We start from the raw sequence: 12,350 nt of genomic DNA, 5'->3' as shown, positions 1-12,350 counted from the left end.
TCTTTATTAAGAAGGGATGCTGTATTTTCTCAAATAACTTTTCTGCGTCAATCGACAGGATCATATGACTTTTATNGATTTTTGATAACTGATTCAATTTCTTCACTAGTGATGGGTCTGTTCAGATTTTCTCTCTCTTTCGGTGTGAATTTTGGTAGTGAGTGTGTCTTTAGGAATTTGTACATTTCTTCTAAGTTGTCCCATTTGTAGGCATATAATTTTGCATAGTATTCTCTGATAATTCTTTTTATATCTGAGGGGATAGTTGTAATAAATAAATTTTCATTCATGATTTTGTCTATTTGAGTGCTCTCTCTTTTCTTTTTGAGAAGCCTGGCTAGAAGTTTGTCAATTTTGTTTATTTAAAAAAACAAAAACAAAAAACTCTTGGTTTCATTGTTCTGTTCAATTATTTGTTGGATTCTATATTGTTTATTTCTACCCTGATTTTTATTATTTCTCTTCTTTTACTGGGTGTGGGGTGCTCTTGTTGCTCTCCTTCTAGTGCCTTTAAGTGTGCTGTTATATTTTGTACTTGTGCTTTTTCTAATTTCTTGAAATAGGCCTGGAGGGCAATGTATTTTCTTCTTAGGACTGCCTTTGCCACATCCCATAGAGTTTGGATTGTTGTATTTTTTTTTTAGTTTGTTTGCATTATTTTTTATTTTTTTCACTAATGCCTGATTGGCCCATTCATTCTTTAGTAGGGTGTTCTTTAATGTCCATGTTTTTGGAAGTTTTCCAGGTATTTTCCCGTTATTGATTTCAAGTTTCATAGCATTGTGGTCTGAAAGTGTGTATGGTATGATCTCAATTGTTTTATATTTATTGAGGGATGCTATATGTCCCAGTATGTGATCTATCTTGGAGAATGTACCAAATGCACTTGAGAAGAAAGTGAATTCCATGGCCTCAGGATGTAGAGTTCTAAATATACCTGTCAAATCCNGAATTCTCTCTTTGTCCTTATATTTTGCCCGTTTCACTATGATATGTCATGCAGAAGATCGATTCAAGTTATGTCTGAGGGGAGTTCTCTGTGCCTCTTGGATTTCAATGTCTGTTTCCTTCCCCAGATTGGGGAAGTTCTCTGCTGTAATTTGTTCAAGGACTCCTTCAGCACCTTTCCCTCTCTTTCTCTTCTGGAATTCCTGTGATACAGATATTTTTCTGTTTGATCTTATCACTCAGTTTCCGAACTGTACTTTCGTGTTCCTGGATCAGTTTATCTCTCTTTCTCAGCATCCTTTTTCTCTATAATTGTATCTTCTTATTCACCTATTCTCCTCTCTGCCTCTTCAATCTGTGCATTGGACGCCTCCATTTTATTTGCCCCTCATTTATAGCATTTTTTAATTCATCACAACTATTTTTAAGCTCCACAGGCTTTGTAGCAAAAGCTTCTCTGATGTTTTCCATGCCTTTTTCAAGCCCAGCGATTAATTTTATGACTAGAGTTCTAAGTTCTTGTTCAGTTATGTTGCTTATATCTGTTTTGAGCAGTTATTTAGCTGTCATTTCTTCCTGGAATTTCTTTAGAGGAGAGTTCTTCTGTTTAGTCATTTTGCTACCTTTCTGTCTCTTGTTAGTTTTAACAGCTTGTTATGCACTCTGCACCTGCGAGTACTGCTATATTAAAGAATGCTCATTGACTGTCCAGGGCATATCCATTCAGGAAGTGTTCTTTGAATGGTGTCTCTTGATCTCTCAGTTGAGACTTTGGTTATTTTATTTCCCTCCTGTAGTGGTATTTAGGACTCTCCACCATGTGTACTTTGGCTTGTTTCTTGCGGTAGCCCTTGACTAGACAATTTTAAGGAACTAAGGTTGACTTCATGAACACAGAGCCATAAAGGCCCTTGAAAATGTTGGCTGGATATGTTGCTTACCGATTTCCCACCAACCTTCCCAGGTGAGTAAAGAAGGTCACTTCCTGGCAGGTGCAGGAACCTTCACATATCTTGGGAACCTCATGAAGAGGAATTACCTCAATTCTACAGGTTTTGCAGTTCTGTCTGATGGTTAGTACTTGGCTTGGCTTCTAGTCTGGAGAGGCTACTAAAAGTTCAACCTGGAGATTCTGTATAAAAGATTCCAACAAAGTAAACTTTAAAAGATCCTCATGAAGAATCACTATTCTTTCTGAGCTGATGTACATAATTAGGCCAGGGTTGTTAAGATTGGACTTGTTCTACAAATGCATTGGTCTTGATTTGGTTATCTTTGTAAATGGGGGGTTTTTAGAGAGAAAAACTGTTTCAACAAAGCAGCGTTATGGATGTTAAATTCTAGTTCTAATTGTCTTTAAATGTTTGTTGTTTGCCTAAACTAGACAACTTGAGGTACCCTTCAGAGAAATTGTCATAGTATTTCATGTATACACAATCTTCTGTGATTGTTATTCTGTGTGGATGTTAATAAGACCCCATGGGCATATAATTATTTAAACAACAGGAAAACAGGATGGATCTCAAAATATGCAAACCATATCCTCCTTAAATCTGATCTGACATTTACTAAAAACCCACCCCATATAAACCCAGGAGATCTTGTTCTTCAAAGGATGGGGCTCACCCCATTCAAAATCTTGGAAGTTAACTTCACAGATATACAACCAAGCAAAGGATTCAGCCCTTAAAGTTTCAGGTATCCATGACTCCAGAGTTAAGAAAGCCAACTCAGTAGAATGCTTAACCTGGTGAAATGATCCAGACCAAGTCATACTGCTTAAACTGACACTCAAAATGACACTGGCCCCTGAGATCTCCAGCCCTTCTCTAGCTACACCCTGGAATCTGGCCAGCCTGTGCACAACAGAAGCTTGAGTAATCAAAATGTGGACCAAGCCCTGGGGTTTAGGTGCAACTCTGGCAGCCCTTTCCCCTTACTGGTGTCATAGCCCTGATTTTGCTTCTTGCTGTTGGGCTGATAGAGTCTGCATGAACAAACTGGACATGGCACAAAAGATGCATGCTGGGTCTCACATACCTCCTCTGGATGGGAGGACTATTAAGTATTGCCTGTATATTGTGTTAACCTCTCTCACCCTCACAACTGCCACATACCCGCATTGCCTCCAGGATTGTGATAAGACAGTAAGGACAGTATCCCATGGTATCAGGAATGCAAGGGCATTCAGCTCCCTCACCTCCCTCCACAAAGATTGTTATAAGGGAAATACACCCACCCTCTGCCCAGTCACCAAATGCCCAATCACATAAGTTTTGGACCGTAGAAATAACCCAAAATAACAAGAGCCCATGTAACAAACAGAGCCTCCAGAAAGGATGATGCCTACTAAAAAATTTTAAAAGGCATCAAAGGGGGGGAATTTGGGGAATATAAGTAAAATTCTGCACCATAAGATGTCCAACAGGACTAAAACAAGCTCTAGTTCCCAGCTTAGAAACTCCTCTTCTGGGTTCTTCTTGCCTTGTTTGCCGCGTGCGTGAGAAAACCGCCATGAATATGGAAGCTGACATTATAGATTACCCTTCCCACCTGCATTCAGGGCTCAGACCTCTGGAGAATGATTTCCTCTGAGCCCACCGGTGTAAAATAAACATCCTGCCTTCCAAGATCTCTTCCAAGAATGCCACTTTGTTCTTCTGTTGGGTGATCCAGATCAGATTCCGTAACACCCCCAAGTAATAAAAAGACAGATTAACAGAAAAAAACAGAGACAATATACACATTAAGTATATATTGCAGAAATGTGGTGGAAAACTGGCAGAAGAACCAAGTGGCCCTAGGAGATCTTGGAAGGGAGGAGGTTTATTTTATTCCGATGGGCTCAATAGAGATCATTCTCCAGAGGTCTGAACCCAGAGCATCAGTAGAGGGAGTAATTTATAGCCTGTTACTTCCACATTCCTCATTAATGCATGAGACAAGCAGTGTGGGAAGAAGAACCTGGAAGAGGGAGCCTTTTATCAAAGACAGGTATTTCCTTATCAGTCCTGCCAGCCATCTTATAACAGATTTTTCTCTATCAGATCCACTAAGATATAAGACTCAAAAGGCAATTGAAGCTTATATACCGTTCTAAAGTAAGGAAAGTGATAGGGTTCTGGAGCTTCAAAGGGGGAAGACAATTGACAGGAATGTCAGAAAAGAAAGTGTATGGTAAATAAAATTTACACAAAATAATCCTTACACCAAAAAATCATATTTGGGGTTGGCATATTCTACTACCTTTCATTTGATTTTATTCATAACAATTACTTACTTCCAACTTCTGAAAAAGATACCAGTTACGTAAAACAAAGTATTCCTTTATATTTAATTCATTTTTCCTATATAAAACATGGAAAGGTGTTATTTGGAAATATTTTGGTTACAAGTATCAGAAGCCCAATACAAACTAGCCTAAGCAAAAACAAAAACATTATCAGATTATCTATCTGTGAAGTTGAAGAAGGATTTCAATAACTCCACGCACAGCTAGATATAGGTCTGACTCTCTCTGTTTTCACGCACCACTTCTGCTTTCTTTCATTCTCATACAGCTCCCCTCCACAGGCATGGCAGGTTGACCATCAGCCACCCAAGAGTTCCATGCAGCAATTTAAACTGAAGCACTTTGACCAGCCTAGTTTGAATCATGTGCTCATCCCTGGACCAGTCACTGGGACCAGAGAGAGAGTATTCTAACTGGCCGGACTTGGGACATAAGACCATTTGTTTCACAAGACCACCCCTGTGCCCAGGGCAAGATTAAAACCATATGGAATGTGTCTCCCCATAGGAAAAATAAAAAGATTCTAGTCCTAAGTGAAGGAGGCAAAAGGTGCTGGACAGACATAAGCAAAAGAGGTTCATTATAGTAACTCACAGCCTTAGGAATTTATCTTTCATCTAGTTCTGATAGAAACACTATTTGGCTGATGAAGAGGGCATTCAAGTATGTTCTGTATTAAACCCAAATTATAACTCAATGAAAGAGGATCTTCTATGGGACTGTAAAATTCCTTGGAAAGTATAGTGCTACTTTATTTTATAAAACATATAGATAGTAGAGACCCAGCAATTATTCAGGCCATCCATCAAGTGGTATATTTTAAGCCCTTACTCTGCATTTCTGCTTCTCAGTCCAGGTTGGCTTGAGTCTTAAGTTATGTCACTTATGCCACATTTTTTAACTTAATAATTCTCTTAGTCAGGAAATTTTTGGCTTATTAGACAGCATTCTAAGCTCATGAATGTCCACAGTAAAGTGAGCTCTCAGCAAACTATATAAGGACCAGGAGGAAAGTGCAGGTGGTATATATGATGTGGAAAACAAAGGCACAAGTAAATGGCAAATAAAAGTAAATATCCTTATAACCTGCAGTCCACTGGCAAATATTTGAGGCAGACAGAGTAAAACTTTTCTCCAGGAACTCCCAACTGTCTTAATGCTAATGGTTTTCTAGAGGGAAAAACAACCTTAGCTTGACAATAGCTAGGCCTTCACTTTCCTATGAGCCTTCTTTAGCATATGAAAATCTCATTAGAAACTTCCCCTGGACATTACCTCCCCAAACTCCATAGTATATAACCAGTCTCTCTTCATGGTTGGGGGTAGCTCTTTGTGCCTACCCCATTGAGGTCTTGGCCCTGTGCAGTAATAAAATCACCTTTTTGCACTAAAAACGTTTCAAGAATTCTTTCTTGGCTGTCAGCTCCAGACCCCGTGAATCCCACTATCCCTCAAAAAAATCTTGATAGGAAAAAATCTGTTATAAGATGGTTAACAGGACTGATAGGGAAATTCCTGTCCCTGACCAAAGACTCCCCTTCCGGGTTCTTCTTCCCACCCTGTTTGCTGTGCATGCCAACTTACTACTAATGCAGAGTGGGGAAGTAACGGACTATAAATTGTTCCCCCTGTTTAAGCTCGGGGCTCAGACCTCTGGAGAGCAATCTCTGAGCCCACCGGTGTAAAATAAACCTCCTGCCTTCCAAGATCTCCTTGGTTCTTCCACTGGGTGATCCAGATCAGTTTCCATAACAACCGCAGTATATATGGGTCATTATTTAAATCTGAATAAAAGTTTGAGCATCTAAAATTACAAACTGTTATCCTGCAATGACAGACCTTTAGTAAGTGGGCTCTGTCAGTAAATCACTTATAGGTTAATGTTTCCGAATTATCAGAAAGAAGAGGATGGTATTGATCCAATATCCTGGTATTCTCAGGTGTCATTGATCAGTGTGGGATTTGGAAGCAGCAAATTAGAGGCACTAATGTGGTGAAGGAAAGCAGAACATGCCACTTCAAAATAGACCTTTTTGACATGAGCATTATTTTGAGCTGATTATTTTTGAGAAGCTGAAGACACGGGAGAATCTTTGAAAATAGAGAAGTTGCCCTTTTGTTAGGGAAATTAACATTTATAAGGGAAATCTCCATTTGTAAGAGTGTCTCCCTCTTGCTACTAGGGAGGGAATGATGAATATAAATCACAAAAGAATTTTATGAGTGGAAAAGGCACCAACTTAAGTCTGCCTAACAATCTTACCTTGTCTACTGTGCTTAGCCTAGTAACCTCTCAAACTGGCCTTCCTCTATCCCAACATTTTTTTTTCTTTAGCTGGCAATCGTATTTAAGATGGTGGCTTGGGCCATTTGGGGGCAGTTACTGTATTCCTGGCTCCCATTTTTACAGGAGATATACATGTTATTAGATTTGTTTGTTTTTCTTTTGATAATTTGTCTTTTATAATGGGGGGGTGGGTCTCAGCCAAGAACCTAAAAGTGGAGAGGGAAAATTATTTTTCTCAACTCTGCGGAGTGACTAATGCAGTAAACTGAAGTTCACTGATGGTGTTTCTTTTCCCTAAAAGAGCTCAGCACTCAGATGCCCCATGACTAAAATTCTAAGGGCATAATTCTTTTATTTGACTTAAGCATTTTTTCTTTCTCCACATTGCTCTTTTAAAATGATCACCATCCCTGCTCTTAAATCTAGCATATTAAGACATTACATATATGATGCTGTTTATTTGATTCCTTTTTCCTCTTACAGGAAGGACTTATATATTCTGAGATGTCTGAAATTCTAGACCTGAGGGTGGAACAGAATGGTTGCTGAAGAAAAGTTTTACAACTGTCAGTTTTGCCAGAGCATGACCCTGTTGCCAATCAATTTCTCATCTCCTCAAAATGGATGTCTCTCAGCTCCAGTGCAGATTCTTCTATAATGTTCTTAAGGTATTAAGGCCATTAGACCTACAGGCTTTGCCTTAGGGGAGTGTGAGTCTGGACTGTAATTTTGGAAAGGCTTAGAAGTCATGACAGGCACACTGGCATGGGTAACTCCCAGGAGGTGGAGGGTGTAAGGCTGAGATAACAGAGGGTGGTGAACCGAAGACGCTCGAGAACGAGACAAAGGAGCCAAGGGGAAAGGGCTGAGCACACCTTTACTGAAAAAGGCTCTCCGGCGAGGTTCTGCAACTTGGGGGTAGAAGCAAGCCCAAGACTGGGGAGAGGGGTATATATAGGACTTGTAGTTCTGGGTCAAGACCCGTGAGGGCAGGTTTCCTTATTTGGTCTCACTTTTCCTGGGTTGGGTTTCGTTTCTGCTGAGGTGACGTGTCTTCTGAGAAACCAGTGGCAGGAAACTGGGAGCGGGTTGCTGGTGGAGAGAAAGTCCTGAGGTGGTCATAAGATGGAGTCCGATCTGCCATCTTGGTGTCTTTTTCCAGACCCATCAGACTCGTCAGAGGGGAGGAAAAATAATTTTTCTTCTACCCTCCTATGGTTTTGGCTGAGATCCCTCTGTAATAAAAGATAGATTAATAAGAGAAAAACCAAGGGTTCCTGGGTGGCCCAATCACTTAAGTGTCCAACTCTTGATTTTGGCTAAGGTCATGATCTCAGGGTTCCTGAGATGAAGCCTCATATTGGGCTCAGTGCTGATGGCAAGGAGTCTGCTTGGGATTCTTTCCCTCTCTCTCTGACCCTCACTTGCTTGTACTCTCTCTCTTTCAAGATAAATAAACATTTAAAAATTAAGCAAAACAACAACAACAACAAAAGTTTGATAACATGTGATAACATGTATACTTCCTGTATATACATGAAGCAAGACTCAGGAACAGTAAGTAAAACCTCCCAAAATGGCCCAAGCTACCCCTTTAATATTATCTTTATGTAAAGACAAGAAGAAATGTCAGGGTGGGTGGGAAGGCAGTTATGGGAAGTTTCAGGATAAGTGCAGTAAACAAGCATAAGGTTTGTTGTGTAGATTTAAATTGTGCCTTCTCTCTTGATAAATTCTCTTGTGATTTATAGTCATCCTTCTCTTCCTACTAGAGAGAGAAGGATACCCTTACAAATGGAGATTTCCCTTATAAATGTAAATTTCCCTAACAAAAGGGCAACTTCTACTCTGTTTTCAGAGATTCTCTTGTGTCTGCAGCCTCAAAAATAATCAGCTCAAAATAATCCTTACGTTAAAGAAGCACATTTTCAGGTAGCATATTCTGCTCCCCTTCAGAAGACTGTGCATGAAGAAAGATAGTGTGATGATCAGGCCTCTTTTGGGGAGGGGAAGATCAGAGCATATCCCTTAGGTCAAAATGTACACACAGTACACAGCAGAAATGCTTAGGTTGAGTTACATGGAATGAGAATTCGGTCAATTACATTCTCTAAATGTCTAATTATCCCTCCTTGTTCTTAACAAATTCCTCCTCTTTTTAGTATAAGATTCAAACATTTATAAACTGCTATCACACCCCTGCTTATTGATCACTTAGTAAAGCCACGTTTTATATTCCTTTCACTTTTTCTTGTAAATCAGTCCCTTTCTTCCTTGAATTTTATTGTTCTTTCTTGCTGGATTTCTCTTCCTTCCTTCTTTCCTTCCTTTCCTTCTTTCCTTCCTTCCTTCCTTCCTTCTTTCTTTCTTTCCTTCTTTCTTTCTTATTGAAATGCTCCAATTAAATGAAGTGCTTACCTTCCAGCCTCACTCATTGGGTCTGGGGCAGATTACCTCCTTCAGCTAAATTCTTCTTTCACTTTTTCTTTCTGACTTTCTAGATCTACATAGTTGTCATAGAGGTGGGTTTCACCCTCTTCAATAACTGCTACAATATAGCCCTGGTCATCAAATGTTATTGTGTAGCCAAGAGTAAATGATTTTTCTTCCCTTCTACAACTAAGAAACTGAATGTCAAATTATCTATTGATGATATTTATAAATTGTCAAAAATTAGTTGTTATTTTACTTATGACATCAATTTTAACAAACCCAATCTGTCATGGCTTGTGAGTCTAAAGTCCTGATATTTGAGTTTCTACTTTTTCATGAGGATTTGTTTTTTTAACTCTTTACTTTGGCTATAATTGAGTCACTCTTATTTGCATAGAACACATTAGAGTATCAAGGAAAAAAATAGAAGACCTTTCTTCTAGGAACTTAAAAGCCAGTTGGAGAGTCAAAAGGAAAACACATAACAAAAGCTAACATTTATTGTGCACTTACTATACTGAAATTAAAATCTTTTATTTATTATCTTTTTTTATCCTAACAAGCTTCTGAGGTAGGTACTAATTCATGTGGGAAACAAAGGGAAATGAAAAATTTAATTTCCTTACTGCGTACAGCTCATTGACAAGTCCTTGAAACAGGCAAAGTGACAGTCCTCTAGGCACTCAGTTGCCTCAATGATGACACTTTGCTAAAGACAAAAGGCAATCTTAACCTAACATTATCCTGATCTCCACGATCCTGTAAGTCTTCTTTAACATATAAAAAATCCTTCAGAAACTTCCTTTATCTCTACCCGCTAAGATATATGTTAGCAATCATCTGGCAAGAATATGGCCCACTTATATACATCTGAAGGGTCTCATCGCTGAGTTTTTGCTAAACAGTAATAAATGATTTTGTTCTAACAATAGCTAGCCCCTTCAGGATCCTGGAAAACTTGTTTCCAAAATACCTTGGAAGTTTACAGTATCCCTAATCTCCTCCTAACTTGAAGGTATATAATCCGTCACTTTTCATAACTCCAGGGCAGCTTATACTGCCCACGGGTCCTGTCCCTGTGGCTTTAATAAAACCACCTTTGTGCACCAACAATGTCTCAAGGGTTCTTTCTTTGCTGTCAACTCCAAACCCTAACACTTCAAACCACATCACTAATGACTTACACTTATTGAGGTCTTATCAAGTGTTTTACACATATTTTATAATTTTCACAATGATCCAGTGAGGTCCTAATAATCAACTGGCCCTACTTTATCAAGAAGGAGGGGAACTGAGCCATGGCTCAGTTAGACAATTTGCTCAAGTTCACACTGCCAGTAAGTAGTGAAGCAGAGGATTTAAACCCAAGCATTTTGGCTCCAAAACCTGGACTCTTGCTGCCTTACTATTATCACAGTTTTACAAATGAGGATACTGAGGCTTAGAAAGAAAAAAGTGACCTACCCAAGACTATGTGGCTAGTAAGTAAGAACTGGGGTTTTGTTTGACTCTATGGCTCATACTCTTAGCTTTTAAGTTACACTGCCTCATAAAGCAATAAGCTAACAATTTAAACCATTAAGCAATGTCACATGGCAGGGTGTGATGATGACAAGTTTATCAGAAGCATTTGCAGCTTTTGTCTTCTTTTTGAAGAAGAAAGCTTTTGTTATCTGCATCTTTCATATTTTTCTTGTTGGATTTGCTTTTATACTTTAACAGTTTTTTTCAACAATAAGGGCAACTAGTTCAAGTCTCAGACCCTTCAATGTTCTGAGCTAGTTGTCTTGCTGCCCTGATAATATGGACATGCTCAATTTTCTAGTGTTCCACTTGTTGTTTTATTGACAGTTATTGAAAAAAGAAAACTCCTTGCAAAGATGCATTCTTTGGCCTTAAATTGGCTTCATGGGTGAACATTACCTTTGAACAATTAACCACCTTGGTAGCAAAAGCCTTTCCAGACCAGCAGTGCTCAGTCTATTGATGCTAACATCTCCAATGCCTCCGGATTAAGCTTTTCTTTAGCTTTTAAGGATAGCTTTTTGTTTTTAACTTTGTGTAAAGGATTCCACATTCAGTTGATATTGTAGCTTTCTTTGGTTAATCAATTTTGTCACTGTCCTCCAAACAAAAATGTAAATAAACAAACCCACCTTAAACACAGCCAAAAAAGAAGTTAGGCCATGAAGGCACTTGGGTGGCTCAGGCAGCTGAGCATCTGATTCTTGATTTCAGCTCAGGTCATGATCCCAGTGTCAGGGATTGAGCCCTGTGTCAGGCTCCTCATTGAGCATGGAACCTGCTTGGGATTCTCTCTCTCCCTTTGCCCCTTTCCCCAGCTTGCTCTCTTTCTCTGTCTCTAAAAAATAAATTTAAAATTTTTTTTAAAAAGTTAGGCCATTAAAGATGAAGAGCAATTTGAGCTGCAGAAATGGTGGGTGTGGTGACTGTGGTGGTGTGTATGAATGTACATGTGACAGTGGGAAGTACAAATAAGAAGTAAAACACTTTTTCTCAGAGTAGGTGGTGGTGGCGGCTTGTGCAGCCATTGCCAAGGTTAGTATTTGAAATCTTTCTGGCAAGAAAGAGGAGCTGCTGAAACAGCTGGACGACCTAAAGTTAAAGCTGAATCAGCTCTCTGTCACGAAAATGACAGACAGTATGGCATCCAAGCTCTCCAAGATCCAAATTGTTTGTAAATTCATTGCCTGCATTTGCACCATTATTAACCAGACGCAGAAAGAGAACCTCGGAAAGTTCTACAAAGGCAAGAAGTAAAAGATTCTGGGTCTTCAGACCAAGAAAACGCATGCCATGCATCACTATTTTAGCAAGCATGAAGAGAAACTGAAAACCAAGAATCAGCAGCAGAAGGAACAGTTGTACCCACTGCAGAAGTTTGTGGTCAAGGCCTGAGCATCATGGCATCAATAGACACAAACAAACTGGGGAAAAAAAGAAGTAAATAATAAGTGAAATGGCATAGGAAACAAGGACATAAAAGTTTATTGTTGTTATTTTTTTTGTTACAGTTCTTCTCCATCCACGTTCTGTCCAATCTAGAGATCTCCTTGTAGAGGAGGCACTGTGTTTCCCCATTCATCAGTGCTATGGGAAGCAAAAGATTCCATGAATAGTATTCTAAATGAACATCAAACCAAGATAGTGCTTGCTTTCTAACCCTGAAGAGAAGGTTTTAGATCTCTGCTCTACTTGGAAAGAAAGTGCATATTTCCCATTTATGTAATAGGCTATGTAAATCTTCTTAATGAAACTAAAAGTACCAGTTGAACACTGTGACAGTGTTCCTTTAAAAATGTTCTTGTAGAGTCACAAAAGACAGGATAATTAAAACTCCTCATGGAGTTTAGTTCCTTGACCTCTCAT

At 39.1% G+C, this 12,350-nt stretch overlaps 1 pseudogene; it reads left to right on the top strand.

Annotated features, from left to right (window-relative positions):
• Positions 1-8,063: 8,063 nt before the first annotated feature.
• On the top strand, positions 8,064-11,879 carry LOC144236306 (large ribosomal subunit protein uL29 pseudogene; annotated as a pseudogene).
• The last annotated feature ends 471 nt before the right edge of the window (positions 11,880-12,350 follow it).

This window comes from Crocuta crocuta, unplaced genomic scaffold (assembly GCF_008692635.1).
Source record: "Crocuta crocuta isolate KB4526 unplaced genomic scaffold, BGI_CrCroc_1.0 scaffold86, whole genome shotgun sequence".
In the NCBI taxonomy this organism is placed as follows: domain Eukaryota; kingdom Metazoa; phylum Chordata; class Mammalia; order Carnivora; family Hyaenidae; genus Crocuta; species Crocuta crocuta.
This window is presented reverse-complemented; position numbering and strand designations above follow the sequence as displayed.